This window comes from Drosophila virilis, unplaced genomic scaffold (genome assembly GCF_030788295.1).
Source record: "Drosophila virilis strain 15010-1051.87 unplaced genomic scaffold, Dvir_AGI_RSII-ME tig00001615, whole genome shotgun sequence".
NCBI lineage: Eukaryota > Metazoa > Arthropoda > Insecta > Diptera > Drosophilidae > Drosophila > Drosophila virilis.
The window spans coordinates 50,321-76,430 of NW_027212849.1; the positions used below are offsets into that span (position 1 = coordinate 50,321).

At 43.9% G+C, this 26,110-nt stretch overlaps 1 protein-coding gene and 1 long non-coding RNA gene across 5 annotated transcripts in view; one reads left to right on the forward strand and one right to left on the reverse strand.

The window, feature by feature from the left end:
- Positions 1–19,078: 19,078 nt before the first annotated feature.
- On the reverse strand, positions 19,079–20,011 carry LOC116649987 (uncharacterized). Its single transcript, XR_004302970.2, has 5 exons — positions 19,807–20,011; positions 19,583–19,748; positions 19,466–19,509; positions 19,228–19,389; positions 19,079–19,164 (listed from the first exon to the last, which is right to left on the reverse strand). It is a non-coding gene; the product is annotated as an uncharacterized lncRNA (long non-coding RNA).
- Positions 20,012–22,881: 2,870 nt separating this feature from the next.
- The window catches only part of LOC6635308 (stromal interaction molecule homolog), a 116,399-nt gene continuing 113,170 nt past the window's right edge, over positions 22,882–26,110 (forward strand). The window contains exon 1 of one of the 4 annotated variants that reach the window (XM_032433306.2): positions 22,882–22,986. The gene's annotated coding sequence lies outside the window, so the exon portion shown is untranslated. Of the gene's footprint in view, positions 23,164–26,110 lie in introns of all 4 variants that reach the window. The other 3 variants (XR_011417310.1, XM_032433305.2, XM_070210954.1) reach the window with 3 other exon arrangements.

Here is a 26,110-nt window from a genome sequence, read left to right on the forward strand (position 1 = left end):
TTGGGTCTAGAGTTGCTGACGGTGTATTACACAGACCTTGCAGGAGCTTACAGTAGATGTTTCCAGAGCCTTGAGCTTTGGGATCCAGTATTTGGCTCTTATGAGGCGCATTACAAACTGATTACCTCCGTGAAAACAAATGAGGTGGATAAATCGGACAAGGAGGCGTGAAAAATCACAATTGGCCGGAATGTTTATGGGGTGTCGCTCATCATAGTCTAACGAGGTTGACGCTCTCACCCGTCCTCAGGATCGCAGAATACCCCTTTGATCGATGAAAGGGTTTAAGTTGCGAATGTTGCTTGATCTTTGAATTTGCTTCTTATCGAGCAAACAGCTATATTCCTTAGTATAAGCTTGGCGTTGAGTATACTCGATAAGTAGGAACTGGACTCTCGTAAGTTATCCATTACGGGGCTCGGCGGGGAGGTAGATCCTTGCCCTCTACGTCTGTTCAGACACCTACGACTTTCTTGTCCCTTTCTAGCAACTTGGAGGTATCTCCAATGTTGTCTTTATCGCCTTCTCCAAGCGACTGTCCAATTACCCCTGTTTCAACCCCTGTCCCAGTAGAGCCCGTACCTGATCCCGTCCCAATTAATCAAACTGCCTCAGTCCCGTCAGCTCCTGGCCGCAAAGGTAGACCTGCGCGCAATCTTGCCCAGATTGTTAAAAATAATCATTGTGCCTCGTTAGCTCCTCCAACTCCTGTATTACCTACAGCCCCATCAGCGCCTACTTTAACGGTAGTTGCCCCTCGTAGGCAAGTTTTTGTGTCTCGACTTTCGTCGGACACCACTTCTGCGTCATTGGCAGCCTATATTGCTAGCAAATCTTCTGCTAGCGTGTCAATAACCAAATTTAATTTCTCCACCCCTCGTGAAATATCATCATTCAAAATAAATGTTTCACATGATATGTTCCCAATCATTTGTGATCCCGAATTTTGGCCTCCACACATGATTGTTCACGAGTTCAAGCCTAAAAAGCGTAACCAGCCTGTCACCCTTTCAGTCCCTTCAATACAGGGTACCATTTCTGCCCCAAAAAACTAGCTTCATCTTCAGACCAAATCTTTATTCATTATCAGAATGTCAGAGGTCTCATTTCAAAGCTTAAAAATCTTTTCATGGCCAGCACTTCCTTCGATTCGGATATAATAGCATTTTCAGAAACATGGTTAAACTCAACCATATCTGATTTTGAGATTTTACCGAATAACTTTATTTTGTTTAGAAATGATCGGCCGACTCGAGGTGGTGGGGTGTTAATTGCCGTTAAAGCCACTCTCCAGTCTGAACTATTCTGTTTTAGTAGGCCTACTGACGCTGAGATTGTCTCAGTTAAGGTGTCTTTTCCTACACGGAATATCTATGTAACATGCTCTTATGTCCCACCTTCTTCTGATATTCAAGTTTATATGAATCATATTACTTGTATTAAAGAAGTTTCTTCACACGTGCGTGATAATGACCTATTAATGGTGTTGGGTGATTTTAATTTGCCGAACATCACTTGGTCATTATTCACTGCTGAAAATTATCTAGTGCCCTCAGCACAGTACGATTTTATAGACTGCATGCTTGATCTTTCGTTCTTTCAAATCAGTTCAATTTCTAATCATATGAATAGAGCACTTGACCTTGTATTTGTTAACGACAACCTTATTTCTAATGTGTCTAGGTCCCCTCCTTTATCTCTTCCTGAGGATGTCTATCATCCAACTTTAGAGATTGCAATGCTAAATTGTAATCCTTTCATTTCGTGCTCATCAGCCAATAAGCCCCGCTATTGCTTTCGCAAAGGAAATTATTCTTTGCTGAATCAGCTTATTTATTCAACCGATTGGTCTTTCTTATATGACTCAGTTGATATGAATACAGCCATTATTTTTTTTATATCACCCTAAGCTCCCTCTTAGATGTGTGTATTCCTAAGTCAATTCCTTCGACTACTTTTTCAAAACCACCCTGGCTTACTCCCAGATTATCACATCTAAAAAATGTAAAATCCAAATATTTTAAAAAGTTTAAAAAGTCTGGTTCGTGTACAGAGTTGGCAAAATATTCTATAGCCAAGTCGAACTTCTTTCTTCTTAATTCTCAATGCTATGAGAATTATCTAACTCGTTGTAAAAGGCAATTTACCCGAAATCCGAGACAGTTTTATAATTTTGTAAACTTGAAGCGTAAATCTTCAAGTTTGCCATCTTCTTTTTCTCTTGGGATGGATAAAGCTAGCAATGACACTGATTCTGCTAACCTCTTTGCTAATTATTTCCAATCAACTTACTCTTCAGTCTGTCCTAATACTAATTCTTACCCTTATACTATTTCTTCCGCTAGTTCTATACCTCCCCCATTATTTCACACTCCTCTCTCCTATCAGCTATAGACTCTATAAAATCTTCTTACTCTCCTGGGGCGGACAATATTCCTAGTTGTCTGCTCAAGAGGTGTAGTTCTTCCCTTTTTTATCCATTGCTAAGGCTTTTTAATCTATCCCTTGAAACTTCTATCTTTCCATCTCTCTGGAAAGAATCGCTGGGATCGCGCATCTAAAGGACGCTGGACGCATAGGCTTATCCCAAACTTGGAAGCCTGGACAAATCGCAAGTATGGCAATACTAATTTTTATTTAACGCAGCTCCTATCAGGCCACGGATGCTTCAGAAGCTACTTAAAGCGATTCGGCCACGACAACACAGTCGAGTGTTCTTGGTGCGGCAGAGGAATCATAGAGGACGCCAACCACGTCATATTCGAGTGTGGACGTTTCGCAGCGAACAGACAGAAACTGGAGGACATCATGGGCAGCCCCATCACGGTGGACAACCTGGTCACGAACATGATAGGGACCGCACAAAAGTGAGACGCTGCCAGCACCTTCGCAGCAGAAGTAATGCGAGAACTCAGGAGAGTTGAGCGCAGCAGACGGAGAACCACGGATATTTAGGTAGCAAGAACATGCCAGTGAAGCAATGCTTCGCGGCCGTTCCGCAGGCAATACCCCAACTATAACCTACGCTAAATAACTAAGCATGAATAACCTGAATACAAAACAAAAAACACACACACACACACCCATAGGCCTATCCCAAACTTGGAAGCGTGGATAGACCGTAAGTATGGAAACACTAATTTCTACACACACACACACACACACACACAGTCGGACTAGAGTTTTGTATGAATACACTACATGCGGCTTGTTTGTGGGGGTGGCGTCAAATAAATATTCCTAAGGTTATGATAAAAGGAAACCAGTGGGTTTTTTGTAATATCATTTTTATTAGAAAAATATTCTAACAAATGGACTCTGAATTTGAAGTGAGTCTTCATATTGTTGTTTGGAGTTATGGAAGTGGAAAGGAGACCATAAGAAGAGTGCTGAGCTTAGTTGGCAATATGCAGATTGCAAGGATTCCCATTGCGTGCATGTGCCAGAGAGTATCTATCTATATTTAGGATTTTGAGCCATCGGCAGACCGCCTTGGCTCGGGAGGATACCCGGTAGGATGACGTCTGAGTAAACGCCGGCGCCGAGTACCAAAGGTACTGGAGATGGGCGAAACCAGTTGTCCGTTGTCCGCCAAAACGACGTTGCTGAACGGATATTTCATGTCCGTTCTGACAGCTCGGGCTGGAGTTATGCACTATGGCGGTGGGCAGTATACTGACCCCCTTGTGCTGGAGAAGGGACGTAAGCGACGTCCGTATAGTAGAATGTCTCGGCCTTGGTGGTGATGTGTCGTTGGAGTGCGAGGAGCCAGAAGCTCTTCTTGTGGGCCTGTTGGCTGACCGAGAGGGTCAAGCGCTACGGTTATCACGCATGTGGAGTAAGGTGTTGTGATCCTTTTTGCAATTTTGCACTTGGCTCCACTGCGACATGACTCCCATGCTGATGAGCCAGGCAGTTGAAACAATATTTTTTTATTAAAACGGCTCAGATGCGCTTTTTGGGCGTAAGCTTCGAACTCCTCAAATGTATATTTTGTGGATGAGGTGGATTTATAGAAGTGGGTCATAAAGCTTTTGACACCTGCTTCCCACTGTTGCTTGATCAATCCACCTATGTGAGAAACACCAGGAGGATTAAATTGCCAACACAAGTTTTGATGGCTGTGCTTGGATAAGATGAGCTCCTTGGTCGCTTGCAAGAAATCTCTCAAAAGAACGGATGATGCTCCCACAAATCTTTTCCCATTATCTGAGTACATCTGTTGGGGAAGCCCACGTCTTGCTATAAATCGCGAAAATGCGGCCGGAAATCTCTCTGTCGTAAGACCTGCGGTGGCTTCTAAATGGATTGCTTTCGTGATGAAACAAAGGAAGACACAGACATAATCCTTGGTAATTTTGCATGCTCGACCAATGTAGCTTTTAATATCGAAAGGTCCGGCAAGTCTACACCCGTGTGTGTGAGGGGTCGGGAAAAGGTTGATCTCGCCCTTGGGAGCTCGCCCATAAGTTGGGTCTAGAGTTGCTGACGGTGTATTACACAGACCTTGCAGGAGCTTACAGTAGATGTTTCCAGAACCTTGAGCTTTGGGATCCAGTATTTGGCTCTTATGAGGCGCATTACAAACTGATTGCCTCCGTGAAAACAAATGAGGTGGATAAATCGGACAAGGAGGCGTGAAAAATCACAATTGGCCGGAATGATTATGGGGTGTCGCTCATCATAGTCTAACGAGGTTGACGCTCTCACCAGTCCTCAGGATCGCAGAATACCCCTTTGATCGATAAACGGGTTTAAGTTGCGAATGTTGCTTGATCTTTGAATTTGCTTCTTATCGAGCAAACAGCTATATTCCTTAGTATAAGCTTGGCGTTGAGTATACTCGATAAGTAGGAACTGGACTCTCGTAAGTTATCCATTACGGGGCTCGGCGGGGAGGTGGATCGTTGGATTTCTACAGCGCTGGATAAGGCGACAGACATATGCGACACCGCAATGCCTTGTCGAATCCGATGAATCGTTCCAGAAAGTTATAGGAGGATAGCCGTGAGACATTGCACTTCACTGCGCGTTATTCAATATCTGTCTTAAGCACCATAACCATACCGGTCCATGCTACCACAAAGTGCTGCCCAATAGGTCCCAAGCAGAAACCCCCCGACTAGCTAAGTCAGCTGGGTTATGTTCGGATCGAACATGGGACCATTTGCCATTGGTTGATGTTATCATGGCTACCCAGTTAGCCACAAAGGAAGACCATTTGCATGGAGGTTTAAACAACCAGGCAAGAACAATAGTCGAATCTGTCCAATTGAAATTTTCTCTATTCTGGATAGGGAGCTGAGGATAAGAGCCGTGGTGAGCTCGGAAGAAGAGGAAAAAAGAAAAAAAAGCCACACAGCTCTAAGAGTGGTACTGATACCGTCTTAACTGGCGCAACTCTCGTTTCTGCCGTGAGAAGATGAGTGGGGATACATCCGTTTATCTCGACGCGCAAATAAAGTGCAGCACCATATGCGCGCTGGGACGCGTCGCAGAAACCATGAAACTGCACCTTTGCCTTTTGTTGAAAATCAACCCATCTTGGGATACGGATCTCTTCGAGAGACGGATAGTCGGTTAGAAAGTCATGCCAACGTTGAACAAGGTCTTCCGGCAGGGAATCATCCCACCCTAGTTCTTGGAGCCAGATCTCTTGAATGAAAATCTTTGCTCGAACTATCACAGGTGCCAGCCATCCAGCAGAATCGTACAATTTTGCAATCTGTCGCTTTGTGGCGGGTTATGTGTAAAGCTTTGACAGTGAAGGCGAGGAGCCTCAGATGTTGCAAAACTGAGGAAAAATTCTAGGCATGTGCTGGCAACCGCCCATGGACGAATTCAAATTTGACCGAAAATACCATAAAGTCCCCGATGTGTACTAAATGTCAAACGAGTCCCTACAATCAGAGAATTCTTGAGATTAATCATGTCAACATTTGTTCTTTCAGGATTTAGTGGCTGTCCTATGATAGCTGCCAAGTTAGTAATGCGAACCTTGCAATTACTTTAGCCAAATACCTGTGCGGGCAATACAAATGTACGTTTTGTCGACGCTATCCCGTCAGTAGTCGCAGCAGTGGCTTACCTAAGTATGTTTCGTATGTGCCAAGACGAAGTCTGCCCAAATGAAAACGATGAAAACGATTCCACTACCACTTCCAAGCAGCCGTGTTAGGTAAGACGCTGATGGAAATATCAGATGATGTAACGAGGCCGCGTTGGACGGAAAGAAGCTGGCTGCCCCAAAATCGGGCATAGAATATTTATCATGCGTTGATGAAGAAGAGAAGCCGAGCGAATTTGCCCTGATTGCAGAAAATAACTTTTACATTTCATTTCAGAGATTCCCTGACTACAGTCAGCTGGTTAGGACGATGGTTCTAAGTCTTATGGGCTTGTGTCGTGAACAAAAGACTGAGATTGCGAGAGTCGGCGTCATCGCTATGGCATGTGAGGACGTTGAATGCTCGCTGATACGACGGCAGAATATAATGGGAAATCATTTGGTAATCGAAGCGAAAAACGAAGCTGCGCCGAGTCTAGCGCACAGTAATTTCTATATGTAGCTTATGCAAGCTACACAGTGCGCAGCCAGCGCCACCTATAATCGGTCCTTTGCTGAAGAACATACTGGAGGCCAATGAGGCCAGGAAAGATTAAAGCTATCTTTCAGAGGCATTGAATAGAATTGAATGGAACTCCGCTGTGAATACGGATGAAGGTGGACCCTGGAATTGGATGGTGCAGTGTTATAACTGAGTGCTCAGCCACAGAAATCTGCCTGACATACCCAGCATCCACAAGCAGCCGGGCGAGAGATGCGCAGGTAAGCAGTGAGTTGCAGTGTTGCCATTTATTAAGCAATCAAGAAAGCTGAACAAAAATCTGAAATTTTAAAGGCATTTTTGTTTAATATTTTCAACAACTTTTATAAGTAAATTAATTAAAACATATAGGTATACCACATTTATTACATAATCTAGATTTTCATCCTCATCTACATGGGTTTCGCTAATGCCGACTAAATGCAAATAATTTCTGTCTGTTATTTAATTCAACAGCAAACTAAACTTGGCATCGTCCATATCTTTTTGCAGATCATCATAGGAATGAGAAGTCAAAACAACTTTCTTATATTTGTGCATTTGGTTCGATGTACTTTTATTCGTCGTGATGCTGTCATCGAATTACATAGCATACAAACTGCTCAAGTTATCCACTGAAGCCACAATTGGGCTACAAACAAGCAAAGCGCAATCCTTGCTCTACTGTTTTATGCGGCACATGTGCAAAAAACCATTTTGCTTCTTTGCGTATATCCACCAACCAAACTTAAATGTTCTTTTGTATTTGAAAGTGCTTTTATATCGGATAACTTGGCCGTTATATTGCTCTTGCAATAGCTGCTATAAGCCCATATATCGTCAGTAACATCTTAACCAAGCCAGCTATTAAACCGGGTACATCACGCACTTCTTGCTTATTAACAGTTTTTGACATTTTACAGGTCAAAAGGTTATTAAGTTGGGAAATTCATTGCCTTAGTGGTGTGAGTCGCACGTAAGTCGCACCAAGCAATTTGAAACTAATAGCGACAGTTGTACCAACTTCACGCTTTTTATTCCCTAAAACTATTGAAAATTGCTGAAAATGGTATATTGTAATTGTGCAAAATGGAAATCTATGTAACAGCAGAAGGAAGCATCTCCGAACCCATAAAGTATACATATTATTTATCAGCATCAATAGTCGAGCCGATCTATCCATGTCCATCCGTCTATCCGCCCATACTTCCGTATCCTACAAGAGCTAGAGGCCTGAAATGAAATGACCTTAAATTTAGATGTAGGTCCTCCTAGTGCCTTCGCAGATTGAGTTTGTTTCCGATCATCGATAACTTACTCCGCTTCCAAGCAATCGATAAGAATCGATATCGAAATTCGGTAAATAATAAGAGCTAGAGCCACCAAACACATGTTGCTTCTAAAATATTATATATTTGTCAAGTATCTTTCATTTTATAACTATGACCACCTCCCGGCTACCACCCAGAGCTATAAATCAAGTTAATAACCCAACTTTTATTGCCAACCAATTAAAGCTACAATTTAAATGCAATTGACTTTTTCAGAATACACAAACATGTAGAAAATTTCATAAAGATCGGTTAAGAAAAAACCAAAGTTATATGCAACTGCGCAATTGGATGGGACAGCAGCTTTAAGAATTGCATACATGTACACGCACACATTCATGGGCATCTGCTTCGCATTCTATCGCATTCTAACAGCATGGTAATTGCGATTTTTTCTCTGTAATGCTATTTTAGTTTTTTTTTTTTAGCATAAGTACTTATTTATTGGTTGCTGAGTAGCGATATAGCAAGTGGTGAGGTCTGTCGCGAGTTCGAGCCCTACCGGGGAAAGTAATTTTTTATACCCTGAACCCATTAAAAATGGGTATAAGGGTATATTGTATTTGTGCGAAATCCAAATGTATGTAACAGGCAGAAGGAAGCATCTCCGACTACATAAAGAAATTTTAGATGTAGGTGCTCCTAGTTTCCGCGCAGAACGAGTTTATATCCGATAATCGATAACTTACTCCGTTTCCAAGCAATCGATAGAATCGATTTGGATATCCTGTTTTTTTGGGCAATTTAGGTAACTAATAAGAGATAGAGTCACCAAACTTAACATTTAGCTTCTAAAATAGAATATATATGCATTTGATGTTGAAAGAAGAGGGTTCAGGGTATCCCCTAGTCGGGAGCTCCCGACTAAAACCTCTTACTTGTTTTTTGGTGGTGGGCTGTTGAGTTGAGTCGACAGCAAGTAATGCGGCAGCCAAGGGAATTTTTTTTAAATTTATTTAGTGTTGGAATAAGAGGCTTCAGGGTATTCCCTGGGCAGGGGCTCCCGACTAGAACCTCTTACTTGTTTGTTTTATAAATGATGCCAACCTGCTCATTTCAAGTTTAGACATATTATTGTTGATATTAAATAATTTTATTTAAAAAAAAAGCGAAAAGCAAGTAAATCTAATTTTAAAAATCCAGAATTTCCGCTGTCCGCTGTTTTTAAATTATTTCCCGCAGTCAGACTTTTAAAAAAGCCAGATCAGACGGGAAAATATCTGAATTGGCAACACTGGTGACGCCGTGGCATGGCTATTACGGTACCATTTTTGATCGCGGTGGGTCTTGGTTTACCTACCTCCACTTGTGCGCCGTATGAAATTGTGTGCGTCTGTCTAGCCAATACATAATGGCAATGTTAGGTTTGTGTGCTACCTGAACGTGACACACAGGAAGTAGCGAAAGTTCCTCGACTCGCCTGTGTGCGTGTGGCGGATGACAATCGAGTGCGATGGTTCGTCCCTTGGCTAAACTAGCCGCACTGGATGTGAGTTAACCAGGTTCTTCACGGGTCGGCGATGCTGTATTAAGTATATTTTAAATGTTTGTTGCATTTGACGTTATCGGCAGCACCGAGGGTTACTCAGTTGGTTGCGTGCGATATTATCGGCCACGCCGATATCTTTTTGGCGTATGGTCGGAGTATGCGGGGTGAAGCTGGGCCCACGGCGGAGCCCAAAATTTTGAAGGGTGGCAACGCCAGACATGCGATCCACGGCGCCAAAAGCGGCGATTGCTATTGGCCGCCCGTTTCGCTCTTAAAGGGAATACGAGGAGAGTGGATCGCATGCCCTTGGATATGCCCTTGGCCTTCATTTGGGCCGTTGACCCAAAAAAATGCAGCTGTGCAGATGAGCAGCAACGGTGCCCGCCTCGCAAATGTATGCGTGTGCCGAAATTCGGCACCGATGGTGTGGCTGCCAAAAATGTCGAGGAGTTCGATTTGTTCAGCGGTTAACGGCGGGCGTGCCAGCTCGAAGTGAGATAAAAGTTGGACATTGCATTTCTGCTCGACAGAGTAAAAATTTTTTTCCCTTCTGAAAAATTAAGCCGGCACATAAAACCAATGGCTTAACAGACGAATAAAAGTTTTGTTTTTGTGTTCTTTGCCATGTAATAAATATATATAAATCAAACCGCTCGAGTCACAAAGAAAAATATAATAAAAAAATTTAAAGAGACTTAAAACTTAAGTGCGACGAGAGACGGACCAGATAAGCCAAAAATTAACGGCTCCGGCACCAAGGAGACCAGCTCGCGCACCAGAGAGGCCCACGAAATATTCAAGGCCAGGATTCAGTGCAGCGGCGCAAACCAGCCATATCCGCGACGCCGCCAGCAAGCGTCGGCGCAAACGTGAAGGCGACGAGACGAGCCACCAACGACCGGGCTCCAACAACGAAGAAGCGGCCACAGGCGAGACCCCGCCCACATCCACCGAGTGAGTCCGTTCCATTGTTTTGCCCATCCTCGTTCGAGCCCCTGGCCGAGTCAGAAGAAGACTCCTAATTGCACTCCCTGAAAAGGAGTAGATTTTTTTTATCGTTAAATTTGGTTAATTTGTATTTATAAAATATATTCATACATACATAGGCACTTACGCCGAGCTTCACTTTAGAGTGCGAGCGGTGAGGAAAACTCCAACGGTGATGCATCTGCGCCTGTAAAATATAAAAAAAAAATCTAAAATTAACTCTTGCGCGAACTATGCTCACATACTTACCTAATTTGAATTTACGCATTTATATCGCCCCTTACCACCCCCAGAGAGCTCTTTAGGTAGGGTAAGGTAGAATTAAGCGATTTAATACATACAATACACAATACGTGACATACCCAGTTTTAAGTAATTGTGCGGGCCATTGTTCCTAAATCGGGGCAACGATTGCCTCTAAAGTGCCTCATTGCGCGTTTCTTTTGCGGCGACTAGCAATATCCTTGTAGTGTTTCGTCGCCTGTTCCATTCAGTGTTGTAAAAAAAATAAAAAAAAATTAATTCTATAAGATAAGAGAAAAATTTAGGAATTAATGCGCTGTGTCAATTAGTATAAATATATGCAGCAGTAATACGCACCTGTGAAGTTAATGAATTATCCGCTTGCATGAGATCCTAAACAGCTGCAAGATAAATGCCATAAGCAATGATTATGATTGTTATACATTTTAAGAAAACGCAACCAATTATACGCACCTATTGAAAGAAATCATGTCCGGCTAAAATAATATTGCTGGGGAGAGTGGGCATTATGGCCGACACGGGCTAATATAGGCCATTTGGTGGCCAAAATGAGGGAGACGAGTGGAGGTGATCGTCTCATGGTAGGGCGGGTACGCTGGGTCCGGAACCGGGGCCCGATCTGGAAGAGTAAGGTGGATAAATAGTGTTTTTTTGTTAATTTATATTGAGTGTCTTACCTTTGTTGTTTACATTTTCATAGTTACAGCTGTGTATTTTGTTCATGAGTTAGTAGTTCCGAATATTTGTTATCGATTATGCGGTTCATTTTGAGTAGTGTTGTGTGAGTCTGTTTTGCTACAGACGTGTAGCTTTGTTGTTATCGATTGTGCGGACTGCGGGCCAGGGATGGGACCACACCCAGAGAATCCGATGAGCCAGCCGGCGCGGCCCACTGAGAAACAAGCAGTTCCGTAACAATATGGCGCCCAATTGAAGAAGCACTCGGCTTCTTTGAAGTCGGTGTGTAATCAAAGAAAAATAAATACGATAAAAATGAAGGTACAGAGGAAAGGACTCCCTTGGCTTCAGGACCCACACCGCTGAAGTCTTATGTGGCACGAGTAGGTAGCTCATAATCGCGCAGCGTGTAGTGGAATCCGAGAAGCACGACGGAAGTAGAGGTTATCTGAATATCCATCCATAAGCATGAGGGGTTTTTTTTTGTAGTGGTTGATGGCCGTTCGCATGTTGGCGAAACATTTGCGACTATCCATCGTTCGCCTGGTGGTAGCCGCAACGACAAGGGCATCTCATGGTTAAAAAAATGTGATATTAGGGTAGTTTAGTCAGATGTTATTTATTCAATTAGTTGTTTTTGTCTCATTTTGTGTCAATGTTGGATGTATGCTGGCCGTAGTTATACGAGCTTCGGAGACCGGTGACCCAGGACGATATAGAGCCGAGCCTGCGCCGCATCTGTCACACAGCATATCCCAAGAATGGCCAGAAGAGCGACGGAGACGGATCTTGCCATGGTGTCCATTGACATGGGGTGTTTTCTTGTCGCGGTTGATGACGGTAAGTCACGTTTGCTAGTTGGTGAACGTTCGCGACCGTCAATCGTAGCCTGGTGGTAGCCGTCATGACAAAATAACCTGTGACGAAATGTGATATTAGGGTAGGTCTGACTAGAGTTTGTTTAATGTTTTCTATTTGTTTTGTCCCACTCTGTGTTAACGTTTGGTGTGTGCTGGCCGTAGTTAAATGAGCTTCGGAGGCAGGTGACCCAGGACGATATAGAGCCGATCCTGCGCCGCACCTGTCACACAGCATACTCTAAGGGTGCACAGAAGTGCGACAGAAACCAAATAGCCTTCAAGGTAGCGTTCCTTGCATGCCGTCCGTCAGTCAAACTGACGAACTGAGCATGGGACGAATGCTTAAGTGTTGTCCACTGTCCAGATTATGCGTAGATTATTTAGCCTGTGTTAGGATTTGTCTTCTCTCCCCCAAGTATTTGAAATTAATTAGAAAGAAAAAAAATTTAATTTTGTGAGTGTTTTTGTGGTCGATGTGTATTAATTTATTATTCTTTATTAGTAAGATTTGTTAGTGGGTGTTTATTTATTTATTAATTTATTAGAAATATTAGTAAAGTTTTTATAAGGGTGGTAAGCCTTGTAGAAGAGAGGGGTACTGTTCTCAGAAGGGATAAGTATGGCTGAGGAACAGGTGTCTGATTGGGCTTCTGACGCTGATGGGGCGCCGGCTCTGCCACCGCCGCGCCCAGCTGGAGGGCTGGTGCGAACGCCAATGAATTTCCGGGGATTTCCAGAGAGACAGATCCCGAAAGAGGGTCACCTGGTAGACTTGGAGAAAGAATTGGCGCAACAGGATAGACCTCCACGGAACCTGGAGTTCCCAAAAGCCCCGAAAGACTCAGTGCTCAAATCGGCGGCAAACGCGGCGATCGCTCAGGCCCACCAAACATATCTGCATGCTCTGCCATCTGGCATCAGCGAGTCCATCCGCGAGGAGATGCGAGCTGGCTTCATGGAAATGATGAAGGGTATCATTGATGTGCTTAGGCCGCCAGGGAGCCAAACCGCCGAGACTAACACTGCGCCGAAGCCGCCAAGACATGTCGAGCCGGGACCGCGAACAGGCGCCATCCCGAAAGAACGGGAAGTGTTCCAGCGCGAGGCATTTCCACCACCGGTGCCACCGAAGCCACGTAGGCAAGGCGCACGAGGGGCGGAGTATTCGTCCAGCAGCCCAGTTTACGTGGCAGATGCTCAGTCGAGGAACTGGCGTAACCCGAATAACCGCCATTTCCGAGTAGAGGACCGGAGAGCGGATGATTTTCAACCGGAGGAGGCGTACGCCAACGTGCGAGAAACTGCGTACATGAAGCTCGAGCGGTGGAACGTCAAGTTTGACGGCGAGGACGCGATGAATTCGGTCGAGGACTTCGTGTTCCGCCTAGAGTTCCTGCAGAGGCAGTATCAGTGCCCGTGGAAGGAGGTCCTGCGCGGTTTCCACCTGCTCCTGACCGGCCGCGCCCGCGAGTGGTACTGGATGCACGTGCGGCATTCTAGGGTCGACAGCTGGATGCAACTGCGGCATGCCCTCTTGGACAGGTTCCGGGGCTACCAGACGGAACACGAGGTAATGCAGGAGCTTCTACAACGAGAGCAACAGGCCAGCGAAGGGGTGGATGATTATATCCACCACATGCGTCAACTCGCCGCGCGATTCCAGAAGCCGCTGAGAGACCGAGAGCTGGTGAGGATTATAAAGCGTGGTTTAAAAGAAAGTCTGGCGAAATATATTTATGCCATGGACGTACTCACCGTGGATGAGCTGCGCCAAGAGTGCCTAGAAGTGGAGAGGCACATGGGTCGCAGAAGCCGGACTGGGTACCTTCAGCCGTCGCGTTGTCCACAAGGAACGAGGCCCGTAGTCCACGAGGTTGAAGTTCCACCGCATCTTACAGAAACGCCACCGGGAGAACTGGAGGAGGCATTCGTGCGAAGCAGGAACTCATCCCGAATTGTATGCTGGAACTGCAGACAGTTCGACCACGTCTTTAGAGACTGCCTGTCCAAGGAGCGGAAAATATTCTGCTATAGGTGTGGAAAGCCGGACACTTTCTGCTCGCAGTGTGAAAACTGTCCGGGAAACCCCAGAGGGAGCGCGGTGATGGCGGGACAGACGCGTTCCGGGACGGCGACCGCGGGAAAGCAGGAGGGGGGCACCTACCAGAGCCAATAATCATTGGAAAGGAGACGGAGATTTGGAATAAGGATCAGGATAAGGCTAATTATAATAATAGTATAAGCAAAGGAGGAACACTTAGGGGCTTACCATACGAAGAACGTGTTCGGGCATACATGTCGGCCCGAAATAGAATTTTTGGTGAGCGACAGCTGGAGGGGATGACGCTAGCCACCCGGAGAATGGTGAAGGCACGTGCGCGCTTCCGCAGACGCAGGATTACCAGGCGCCAGGTCGTCGAAGCGGTGAGACGGGAGGAGAGTATAGACCCACGAGTATTCGCCGAAGTGGAGGTCGCTGGAGCCAAAATGAAAGGGTTGCTGGACACGGGGGCCTCAGTCAGTCTGTTGGGACAAGGATGCCGGGAGTTAGTGGAGAAACTGGGATGGGAAGCGCGGCCATACGAATCGATGGTGAGGACAGCGGCGGGTGCCAATCGCCCAATTTTAGGTCGCGTTGTTCTGCCTGTGAAATACGGGAATAGAACGGAAGATATCGTATTTTACATGTGCCCGGACCTGCGACAGGAACTATACCTGGGAATCGACTTCTGGCGAGCCTTTGAGATCGCACCAGAGCTGCTCGGTCCGGCCAGAAAGTCCGAAACACCACCAGAGGCATCTGAGGTAACGGTAGCGAACCCAGAGGTGGCTTATTACCGGGACGACGACGACTGCGTAACGGATCCGGAAATGTGGGACCTGGACAACGATCAGAGGAGTCAGTTGGAAAGCGTGAAGCGCAGATTTCTCCAATTTGAGAAGGATGGCCTAGGGAAAACTCACCTGCTGCAGCACCGAATTCAGCTGATCGAGGGAGCAGAACCCGTGAAAGACAGACATTATCCGCTGTCCCCGGCCAAACAGGAGATCGTGTGGGCCGAGGTGGATAAGATGCTAAAGTTAGGCATCATCGAGGAGAGTGACAGCCCCTGGAGCAACCGGACGACGGTGGTGATGAGGCCTGGGAAGAACAGGTTTTGCTTAGACGCCAGGAAATTAAACAGTGTAACGGTAAAAGACGCGTACCCGCTTCCATGCATCGAGGGCATCCTATCGCGAATCGACGAGACTCATTTTATCTCTAGCGTCGACCTTAAGTTCGCGTTCTGGCAAATAGAGATGGAGGAGAAGAGCAGGGCGTATACGGCGTTTACTGTACCAGGGAGGCCGCTGTACCAGTTCCGCCACATGCCATTCGGGCTCTGCAACGCCGCTCAACAGCTTTGCAGGCTCATGGACAAGGTAATCCCGGCGAATCTGAGGTCCAACGTATTCGTATACCTGGACGACTTGCTGATAATATCGGCAGATTTTCCAACGCACTTAAAATACTTGGAATTGGTGGCCGAGTGTCTGAGGAACGCGAACCTCACCATAGGCATGGCGAAGTCGAAATTCTGCTTCCGCAACCTAAACTACCTGGGTTTCATCATAGGCGGCGGGACGCTGCGCATGGATCCGGGAAGGGTAGAAGCGATCCGGAACATCCCGAATCCGAGGACGGTCAAGGAACTACGAAGCTTCTTAGGTACGGCGGGGGGTACCGCCGATTCATAAAGAATTTCGCTGAGATATCGGTACCGTTGACTGATGCCCTTAAGAAGAGAACGGGTAGATTTGTGTTGAGCGACGAGGCCATAGAAGCCATAGAGAGCTTAAAGTTAGCCCTCACCACAGCCCCGGTGTTAGTTCACGCAGATTTTCGAAGACCATTCTTCATCCAATGCGACGCATCTCACTACGGAGTAGGAGCCGTGTTGTTCCAGCTAGACGACGAACAACAGGAAAGGCCGATCGCATTCTTCTCGGCCAAACTCAACAAGCACCAGATCAACTATTCGGTGACCGAGAAGGAATGCCTAGCCGCCAAACTGGCCATACATCGATTCCGGCCGTACGTGGAGATGATGCCGTTCACGGTAATCACCGATCATGCGAGTCTGCAGTGGCTTATGAGTCTCAAAGACTTGAGCGGGAGATTAGCCAGGTGGTCCCTCGAACTGCAAGCGTTCCCTTTCTCCATGCAGTACCGCAAGGGAGCCGACAACGTCGTCGCAGACACATTGTCCCGAAGCGTGGAAGAGGTCGAACTGACCCCGGAAGATCTGTTGGGATTTCAGACCCCGGAGTTCGAGAGCACCGAATATCGAGAGCTGATAAGAGAGGTGATGAGCCAACAAGGGAAGTTGCCGGACCTTAGAGTGCAGGACGGACTTCTGTTCAAGAGGACCGTGCACGAGAGCTTGGAGGATGAGGTCGAAGGCACAAGTTGGAAGCTCTGGGTGCCGGAGTCGCTGACGGCAGGACTCATCCAACAAGCACACGCGGACGAGACGTCAGCTCATGGAGGCATGAGGAAAACGCTGCACGCGCTGCGCAGGCAATATTATTGGCCCAACATGGCCATACAAGTCAGGGACTATGTTCGGAAATGCGATACATGCAAGGAGACCAAGGCACAGAACTACCGAATGCAGGTCGGAATTGGGGAAGAAGTGCGCACCGACCGCCCCTTCCAGAAGCTATATATCGACTTCTTGGGGAAGTATCCACGGTCGAAACGAGGGCATGCGTGGATATTCGTCGTCGTAGACCACTTCTCGAAGTTTACCTTCCTGAAGGCCATGAGGGAAGCCACCGCGGCGGATGTCGTGAACTTCCTAGTGCATGAGGTGTTCTTCAAATTTGGCGTGCCGGAAGTGATCCATTCGGATAATGGACGACAATTCGTGTCAAAGTCGTTCGATGCGATGGTCCAGGCGTTTGGCATTACTCACCTGCGCACACCAGTGTATTCGCCTCAGAGCAACGCCGCCGAACGCGTGAACCGCACAGTGCTGTCGGCAATCCGAACCTACCTGGGTCAGGATCATCGGGAATGGGACGCGTACCTACCAGAGGTGGAAGTGGCGATCCGGAATGCGGTCCACAGCGCTACGGGAGTCACTCCGTTCTTCGCGGTCTTTGGACAGCAGATGTACCTGAATGGTTCCAGTTACAAACTGGCCAGGAAGCTGAGATCATTGGCCGACCACAGTATTTCTGACCTTGACGCAAAGGACAGACTGGCTGTAATCCGAAGCCAAGTCAAGGACCACCTGCACACCGCATACGAGCGAAGTCGCCAACGGTACGACCACCGCGCGCGACAGCTCCATCTGGAACCGGGACAGGAAGTGTGGAGGCGCAACTTCGCACTAAGCAGCTTCGGCAAAGCCTTCAATGCCAAGTTCGCCCGGAAGTTCTTGAAGAGCCGCGTCGTCCGAGCCGTGGGAACCAACGCCTACGAGTTGGAAGATCTCCAGGGACGCGTGCTAGGCGTCTTCCACGCAAAAGATATACGAACATAATCGTAATTTGCTCACCTCCTTGCCAGGCAACGGCGGCGGCAGCGCCAGTCCCCCCTTTTTTTTTGGGTCAGCAAAAAAAAAATATAGATTACTTGTCGTGGGTGTGGCCTACGTTGGGCATCGTTATTAGCCGGCTGGGTCAATCCATGAAATGCGCACGCAGATTCCTTGTAACTGTCCTTCATGTCGTTACAATAATCTGCGTGGTGATGTTGCATTTGACGTTATCGGCAGCACCGAGGGTTACTCAGTTGGTTGCGTGCGATATTATCGGCCACGCCGATATCTTTTTGGCGTATGGTCGGAGTATGCGGGGTGAAGCTGGGCCCACGGCGGAGCCCAAAATTTTGAAGGGTGGCAACGCCAGACATGCGATCCACGGCGCCAAAAGCGGCGATTGCTATTGGCCGCCCGTTTCGCTCTTAAAGGGAATACGAGGAGAGTGGATCGCATGCCCTTGGATATGCCCTTGGCCTTCATTTGGGCCGTTGACCCAAAAAAATGCAGCTGTGCAGATGAGCAGCAACGGTGCCCGCCTCGCAAATGTATGCGTGTGCCGAAATTCGGCACCGATGGTGTGGCTGCCAAAAATGTCGAGGAGTTCGATTTGTTCAGCGGTTAACGGCGGGCGTGCCAGCTCGAAGTGAGATAAAAGTTGGACATTGCATTTCTGCTCGACAGAGTAAAAATTTTTTTCCCTTCTGAAAAATTAAGCCGGCACATAAAACCAATGGCTTAACAGACGAATAAAAGTTTTGTTTTTGTGTTCTTTGCCATGTAATAAATATATATAAATCAAACCGCTCGAGTCACAAAGAAAAATATAATAAAAAAATTTAAAGAGACTTAAAACTTAAGTGCGACGAGAGACGGACCAGATAAGCCAAAAATTAACGGCTCCGGCACCAAGGAGACCAGCTCGCGCACCAGAGAGGCCCACGAAATATTCAAGGCCAGGATTCAGTGCAGCGGCGCAAACCAGCCATATCCGCGACGCCGCCAGCAAGCGTCGGCGCAAACGTGAAGGCGACGAGACGAGCCACCAACGACCGGGCTCCAACAACGAAGAAGCGGCCACAGGCGAGACCCCGCCCACATCCACCGAGTGAGTCCGTTCCATTGTTTTGCCCATCCTCGTTCGAGCCCCTGGCCGAGTCAGAAGAAGACTCCTAATTGCACTCCCTGAAAAGGAGTAGATTTTTTTTATCGTTAAATTTGGTTAATTTGTATTTATAAAATATATTCATACATACATAGGCACTTACGCCGAGCTTCACTTTAGAGTGCGAGCGGTGAGGAAAACTCCAACGGTGATGCATCTGCGCCTGTAAAATATAAAAAAAAAATCTAAAATTAACTCTTGCGCGAACTATGCTCACATACTTACCTAATTTGAATTTACGCATTTATATCGCCCCTTACCACCCCCAGAGAGCTCTTTAGGTAGGGTAAGGTAGAATTAAGCGATTTAATACATACAATACACAATACGTGACATACCCAGTTTTAAGTAATTGTGCGGGCCATTGTTCCTAAATCGGGGCAACGATTGCCTCTAAAGTGCCTCATTGCGCGTTTCTTTTGCGGCGACTAGCAATATCCTTGTAGTGTTTCGTCGCCTGTTCCATTCAGTGTTGTAAAAAAAATAAAAAAAAATTAATTCTATAAGATAAGAGAAAAATTTAGGAATTAATGCGCTGTGTCAATTAGTATAAATATATGCAGCAGTAATACGCACCTGTGAAGTTAATGAATTATCCGCTTGCATGAGATCCTAAACAGCTGCAAGATAAATGCCATAAGCAATGATTATGATTGTTATACATTTTAAGAAAACGCAACCAATTATACGCACCTATTGAAAGAAATCATGTCCGGCTAAAATAATATTGCTGGGGAGAGTGGGCATTATGGCCGACACGGGCTAATATAGGCCATTTGGTGGCCAAAATGAGGGAGACGAGTGGAGGTGATCGTCTCATGGTAGGGCGGGTACGCTGGGTCCGGAACCGGGGCCCGATCTGGAAGAGTAAGGTGGATAAATAGTGTTTTTTTGTTAATTTATATTGAGTGTCTTACCTTTGTTGTTTACATTTTCATAGTTACAGCTGTGTATTTTGTTCATGAGTTAGTAGTTCCGAATATTTGTTATCGATTATGCGGTTCATTTTGAGTAGTGTTGTGTGAGTCTGTTTTGCTACAGACGTGTAGCTTTGTTGTTATCGATTGTGCGGACTGCGGGCCAGGGATGGGACCACACCCAGAGAATCCGATGAGCCAGCCGGCGCGGCCCACTGAGAAACAAGCAGTTCCGTAACATGTTATGGATTGTTGCCCTCTGAATATGCGAGCATATTGTTTTCGGCTTGCTGCCGCCATTACTTCAGCCTCTTGCTCATTACTTTCGTGAGTCGCAGGAGGAAAGACTGCAGTAAGATTTTATGGGAATATAATCTATGTTTTAACATATATAATATTGCAAAATGTAAAAAATGCGGCCAGCGCGTTTTTCTATAAGAAAAAACATTTCACACATCTTTCAAAATTTCAAATTTTTGAAAAATGTTTAAATTCACCCCGAACATTTAGTATTTTTGCGACGGTTAATCGAGATTTCTATCGATGTTGTGAAAAATGGTAAAGTATCATAACCATAAGCAGCTGATATATCAACGAAGGTAAGTGGCGGTTTTTACAATTTAAACATGGCGAAATCTCGAAAAGAGTGCCTAATATGGAGCCCTTACTTCGAAAGCGCAATTTTTGAGTTTTGGAAGAAAAACTTTACGGCGCTTACGTAAATTAAAGTAACTCGATCAGCTTTTTATTTAAAAAGCGGTATTTTTGCCACTCACATGTTACCAACAACCGGTGGAACACCAATATGTGAATTTTGAAAATTTGACATTTCTTAAACTAGTGGACAGAGGCTATAACACTACTGCGCACAATACGCTAACATAGGGCTTAACAGCCGACTGGCGTAAAATTTACAGTGCTCAAATTGCAACACCACCTTCGTATGGCACTCGTCAGTAACTATTTACTTCGTTACTTACAGCTACTCTGATTAATCTAAGCTTAAGTACCGGTAAACATAACGACAATATCGAAGGTTACAATATTAAGCATTTACAATGTTTTGGTGTGATAACACAAGCTTTAATGTTTCGATAATAGAACTTTTATCGCTGACGTAATGTGACTGTTTTTTTTTTTTTGCCAAAGTGCGGGAAGATCCAAAAATTACTCTCACACTGAGAACGGTGGTTGCGTCGTTTTGCAAGCTATTAATATTTGCCATGATTGGCCCTTTGATAATAAACCCAATCATTGAATTATTCTAAGAATGCGTTCACAAAAACTATAAATGTCAGAAGTTGGCGGACGCTGAAGATGTCTATTTCTTTTGTAACATATAGGTAGTTTTATAGCACATGACCAACAATTCTCTTTTAATACCCTGAACCCATTAAAAATGGATATAATGGTATTTTGTATTTGTGCAAAATCTAAATGTATGTAACAGGCAGAAGGAAGCATCTCCGACCAAATAAAGTATATATATTCATATATTCTTCTTCTTCTGTCTGTCCGTCCGTCCGTATGTATGATCGATAAAAATCGATAGCCCAAATTTACGCACCCATTGATAAAAATATTTCTGTCTCACGACCAACCATTGATCAGCTCATTCGCACACATTTGTGAGTGTCTGTTTGAGTGTGTGTGTGTGCGCAGGGCTCGAAATTCACAAATGCCAAAAACATAAAATTTTATCAAATTTGCATCGGGCAGCCAGGCAGGCAGGCAACCGACATGCACACGAACGCATTAATGCCTCCATCCATTTAGAAAAGTGTGTAACTGTGCGTGGTTGGCCGGCCCAAAAAGTTATCATGCACACATGCCAACTTTTAACAAGCATGGGAAACAGCTATTTGCACATGATCATGCCAAACCCTTTAATAATATCACACAACTGCTTACTCAAAAGAGTGTGCGTGTGCACAAGCAGCAAGTTGCAAAAATGGAACATTGGAAATTTTTGACCTTTTCTGAAAATTCTTACAAGCCGACGATGAATTACCTTTGCAGAAATACGACTTAGATATTTTTGAATTTTAAGCATATTAGGTCCCTACAGTAAATAGAAAATAAATTTAAATATTTCATTTAGGTCAATTAATTGTGTATTAAATAAAATTAGATCAAATTCTTCTCATCATGCCTGACTGGACGAAGAAATACATAATAGAGCATTTAAATGTGAATGCCTATTGCTACCACAGGCACAAAAGGCATACAATTGAAGAAATAACCTCTGGCTCGCGACAAACGCCGCGATCTACTTGTGCGCACATCCGCACAACACAAACATAGGAATGTTTGTAGATCTCGGGGAGGGAGAAAGAGATGGCCGCAAGTGCGCAAAGCAATGAACGAGGTACATGCCTACACACATACATATGTTTTTGGGCTATAAGGACTTAAAAATGGCATACATATGTACATATATTAAGAGAACGCATCATCAGCCGCGACGTTGTGCGCTGAGCGAGATGCGGCTTCATACCGAACGTTCGGCTTTTGAGGCCGGCGTTCGGCTGCCACTCTCAGCAGTCTTACTCTGTCTGGGCACACTAAAATGGTCGCAGGTACCATTGGGGTCGCCTCGTTTCGATTTTTCTTGTTTCGATAAAAAGTTCCATTTGGTATGTCTTTACATTGTATGGTTAGTGCTTTAATGTACCCATGATAAACAAAAAATGTTGTATATTGATTCTTATCAATTTCTTGAAAATTTAGCGAGTTATCGGTGATTGTATATGAATATGTTCTTTATGGGTTCGATGATGCCTCGCTCTGCCTGTTACATTAATTTGAGCAAAGCCATTTTTATAATTATTTTGACCCATATATAATGAGTTCAATTTAAAAAACGACTACACTTCAGTTGCACAAAACCTCGATTCCTGAAGCTCTGCGTTAGGTTATAGGGATATAAATATATATGTATATAAATATGTTAATACTGATATATTACACCATATATGTTTATGTTTTTATATAATTATCGATTACTTTTCCACATATGTATGTATATAGAAGAGTACTTTGATTTCAATTATAGTAAATAGTGACGCTATGTTGTTATAGGCAATTATCCACAGAATCGTCGATTTTGGCAATTCCGTTTTATGAAATAATCGAAAATCAACATTGTTATACAACTCTGGTATACGTATTTAATCATATGTATGTAAATTTGTATTAAATACTTTTTTTTTATTTAATTTGTATAATTGATATTGGAGCAATCTCATAATCTATCCAAATTAAATAATGGTATGGTATAAGATACTATGAATGTGTTTTAAAATATTATAAAAGTACCTACGTTAGCTTGAAACAAAGTTTTTAAATCATTTATGTGTAAGTAGTAGCATTTACAAATGATTAAATTGGCATGATTTGTCAAATAACAATATTTTTATGTACATAGGTTGTCAATATTTCCAAGCTTCATATAAATATACGTATGTGTGGATATATATGTACATGTATATTGTACATTATGGATATATACACTCGTATGTATGTAAATTTATTGCGGAATGTACATTAACGGCGATGAATATACATATTTATAAATAATATATAAATAGCTAATCTAATATAGCGCCACTCGTCAACAATTCAAATATAATTAATTCCAGGAATTTATTACATTAGTATTTTGTGTATATTTATGTACGTGTCGGCAGACTTAAGTGCAAACCATTGTTCGAAGAGGTCACATGAATCTTTTATGCACATAAGTTTGACTTTGCATACAAAAGATGCATGAAAATGACTGAATTCACTAAAATTAATTAACTGTGAATATATCTGTAAAAATTGATATATATTTCAATTACATATATACTATACTACGTACATACATACATACATATATACTAAACGTTGCCCGTGGCAAGTTTTGTGCCTTAAATTCTAAATGTAATATCAACTATTTCCAGATCGTGGAAAATATAAATATAATCTTACTATCTTGAACTTCATGTCTTAAGCTATTCTTTAAATAGATAGTTCAAATTCAGTTTAAAGTTCATCGAACAAAGAAAGAAAGTTTAAAGTAGGTGTGAGAATCTTTATGCCAAAAATAAACTTTCGTTCAATAATCCTTTGACCTTCACTTTTCATTCAAAAGGGATGGATTTTGCGAAGAATGTGAATCACTTATCAGATGAATTTTGCAAAGATCTTTCAAAATGATTTTAAAGCCGATTAGATAGTCAACAATAAATTTCCATGCATCCGTTTTCCGCCCATTTATCACAGTTGCGGGGATTTCCAAAATCTTACCAACATATTAAGTTCTTACGAAAAGTTCTTTGAAAATAAGTTTACAGTTTCGCAAAAAATGTTCGTATCGAATGCTCCATCAAGGAAGCTTGGATTCTGCGAAATAAATTTTCATGGGTTAACTGAAAATTTAATTGGAATAAAAATCTATGAAAATGAGTTTGAGGATTAGGTGGTTTTCTACACTTACGGATGAAATTTCCCAAAACGCTGTCTTAGCGAATTTCGAATTCGTAGCTCTTCAGTCGGTATTATATTAGTGACTTAACACCCGGTATTTGGGAAATTTGCTACAAATAAATTAAAAACTGCTTTCATTTATTTTATAGCATCCGATTGTCTTAACCCGTAAAAAATCCGTGTGTGTACAAATGCATTTAAAAAGGGATTTATTACCGTAACATAATCATTTTCAGGGGCTAAAAAAATGTCATGAATGTTGTTATCCTGTCGGTTTTCACACAGTTCTAGAGATATGGACCCTACATATGAAATCTTGATAATATTATGCGCCGATCACTTTATTTCAAAATATTGATATCAGGCGTTTCCTTAAATCACTAACCAAACAACATATAGACTAGACATGAGTACAAGAAGTAGACACAAAATGTATCGGTGGCATCTGGTCCAAACTCCCGAGTAAGCGAGTAAGATAACATATGATGTATTTTTGAACCGCTTACTCTACAGGAAAGTGCTTGGCGCACTCCCTTCCATATGATTTGTGCGATAGAACGGCAACGCTGTTAACTTTTATCTCGCTCGCACTTACTCTCAGCTCTCAATGCTTTCTCTATGTTTAGGGATCGTTTCATCAAAATCATTAAAAAGAAGGGCGCGCGTCAGACACGTGCCAATAATGTATTTTCTTTTGCGCCCATGATCAGCCCATTCACAGACATTTGTATGTGTGTCCTAAAATCTTGTTAAAGTTGCATCGGGGACAGGCAGGCAGGCAAGCAACAGGCACACAAGCGCATAAATGCTTATATTCATATACAAAATATGCAAGTATGCGTGAATAGCGAGTCCAAAATATTTTAAATGCACACATGGCAACGCTTGGGTACGCTTACCAACGATAACGAGCTAAAATGCAAGAATTTCGCATCAACGTGGCAAACCCTTTCTCTATTTCTTATTAGCCGTGCCTTCAAAAGGGTAGAAATGCCTCAGCATTTGGGAAAAATTGAATTTGTGCGCAGTTTTGCTGGCCGGACAAATACACACACACACACATTGAAACTATCGCTAAACATAGAGAGAGCATTGAGAGCTGAGAGTAAGTGCGAGCGAGATAAGAGTTAACAGCGTTGCCGTTCTATCGCACAAATCATATGGAAGAGAGTGCGCCAAGCACTTTCCTGTAGAGTAAGCGGTTTAAAAATACATCATATATATATCTTACTCCCCTTACTCGCGATTTTGGACCAGATGCCTCCGATACTTTTTGTGACAACGCTGTTTGTATGGGATTTCCAGTCTATATGTTGTTTGATTAGTGCTTAAATCTAGAAGTATCGATATTTCGTTACATTGCACTACAAATGTTTCACATTTTGATCACTTTGCTTAGTTCCTTAGAAAATTAAATTGGTGGTCTTTCATTTTTGTTTGTGCAACTGTATACAGTCTGACGGGTGCCGCAATGATACACTAAGTTTGGTGATTCAAACCCGAATATTAATAATTATAGGAACGATGTTCTCATTTTGATTCAATCTTAAAAACGGCAGAATGCTGACCCAACGCCTCGTGACTACTTCTGGATGGTCACTCAGCGCGCGCATGCGAGGCATTCGGATTTCGTCGCTGTAGCCGTTGACCGGCAGCAATGCAAAGTCAACGAATATCAGCGGCCAATGCAGCTACTTACTTTCTAGCGATGGCATCCGGTACTTCGGCGGAATGGGCAGACGTCGATTTGTGGGTGTTAACTTACATACATGAGGACTCTAATATTAGCTCTAAATTTTTGGTGGACAGACAATAAATACGAGTTTAAGATTAC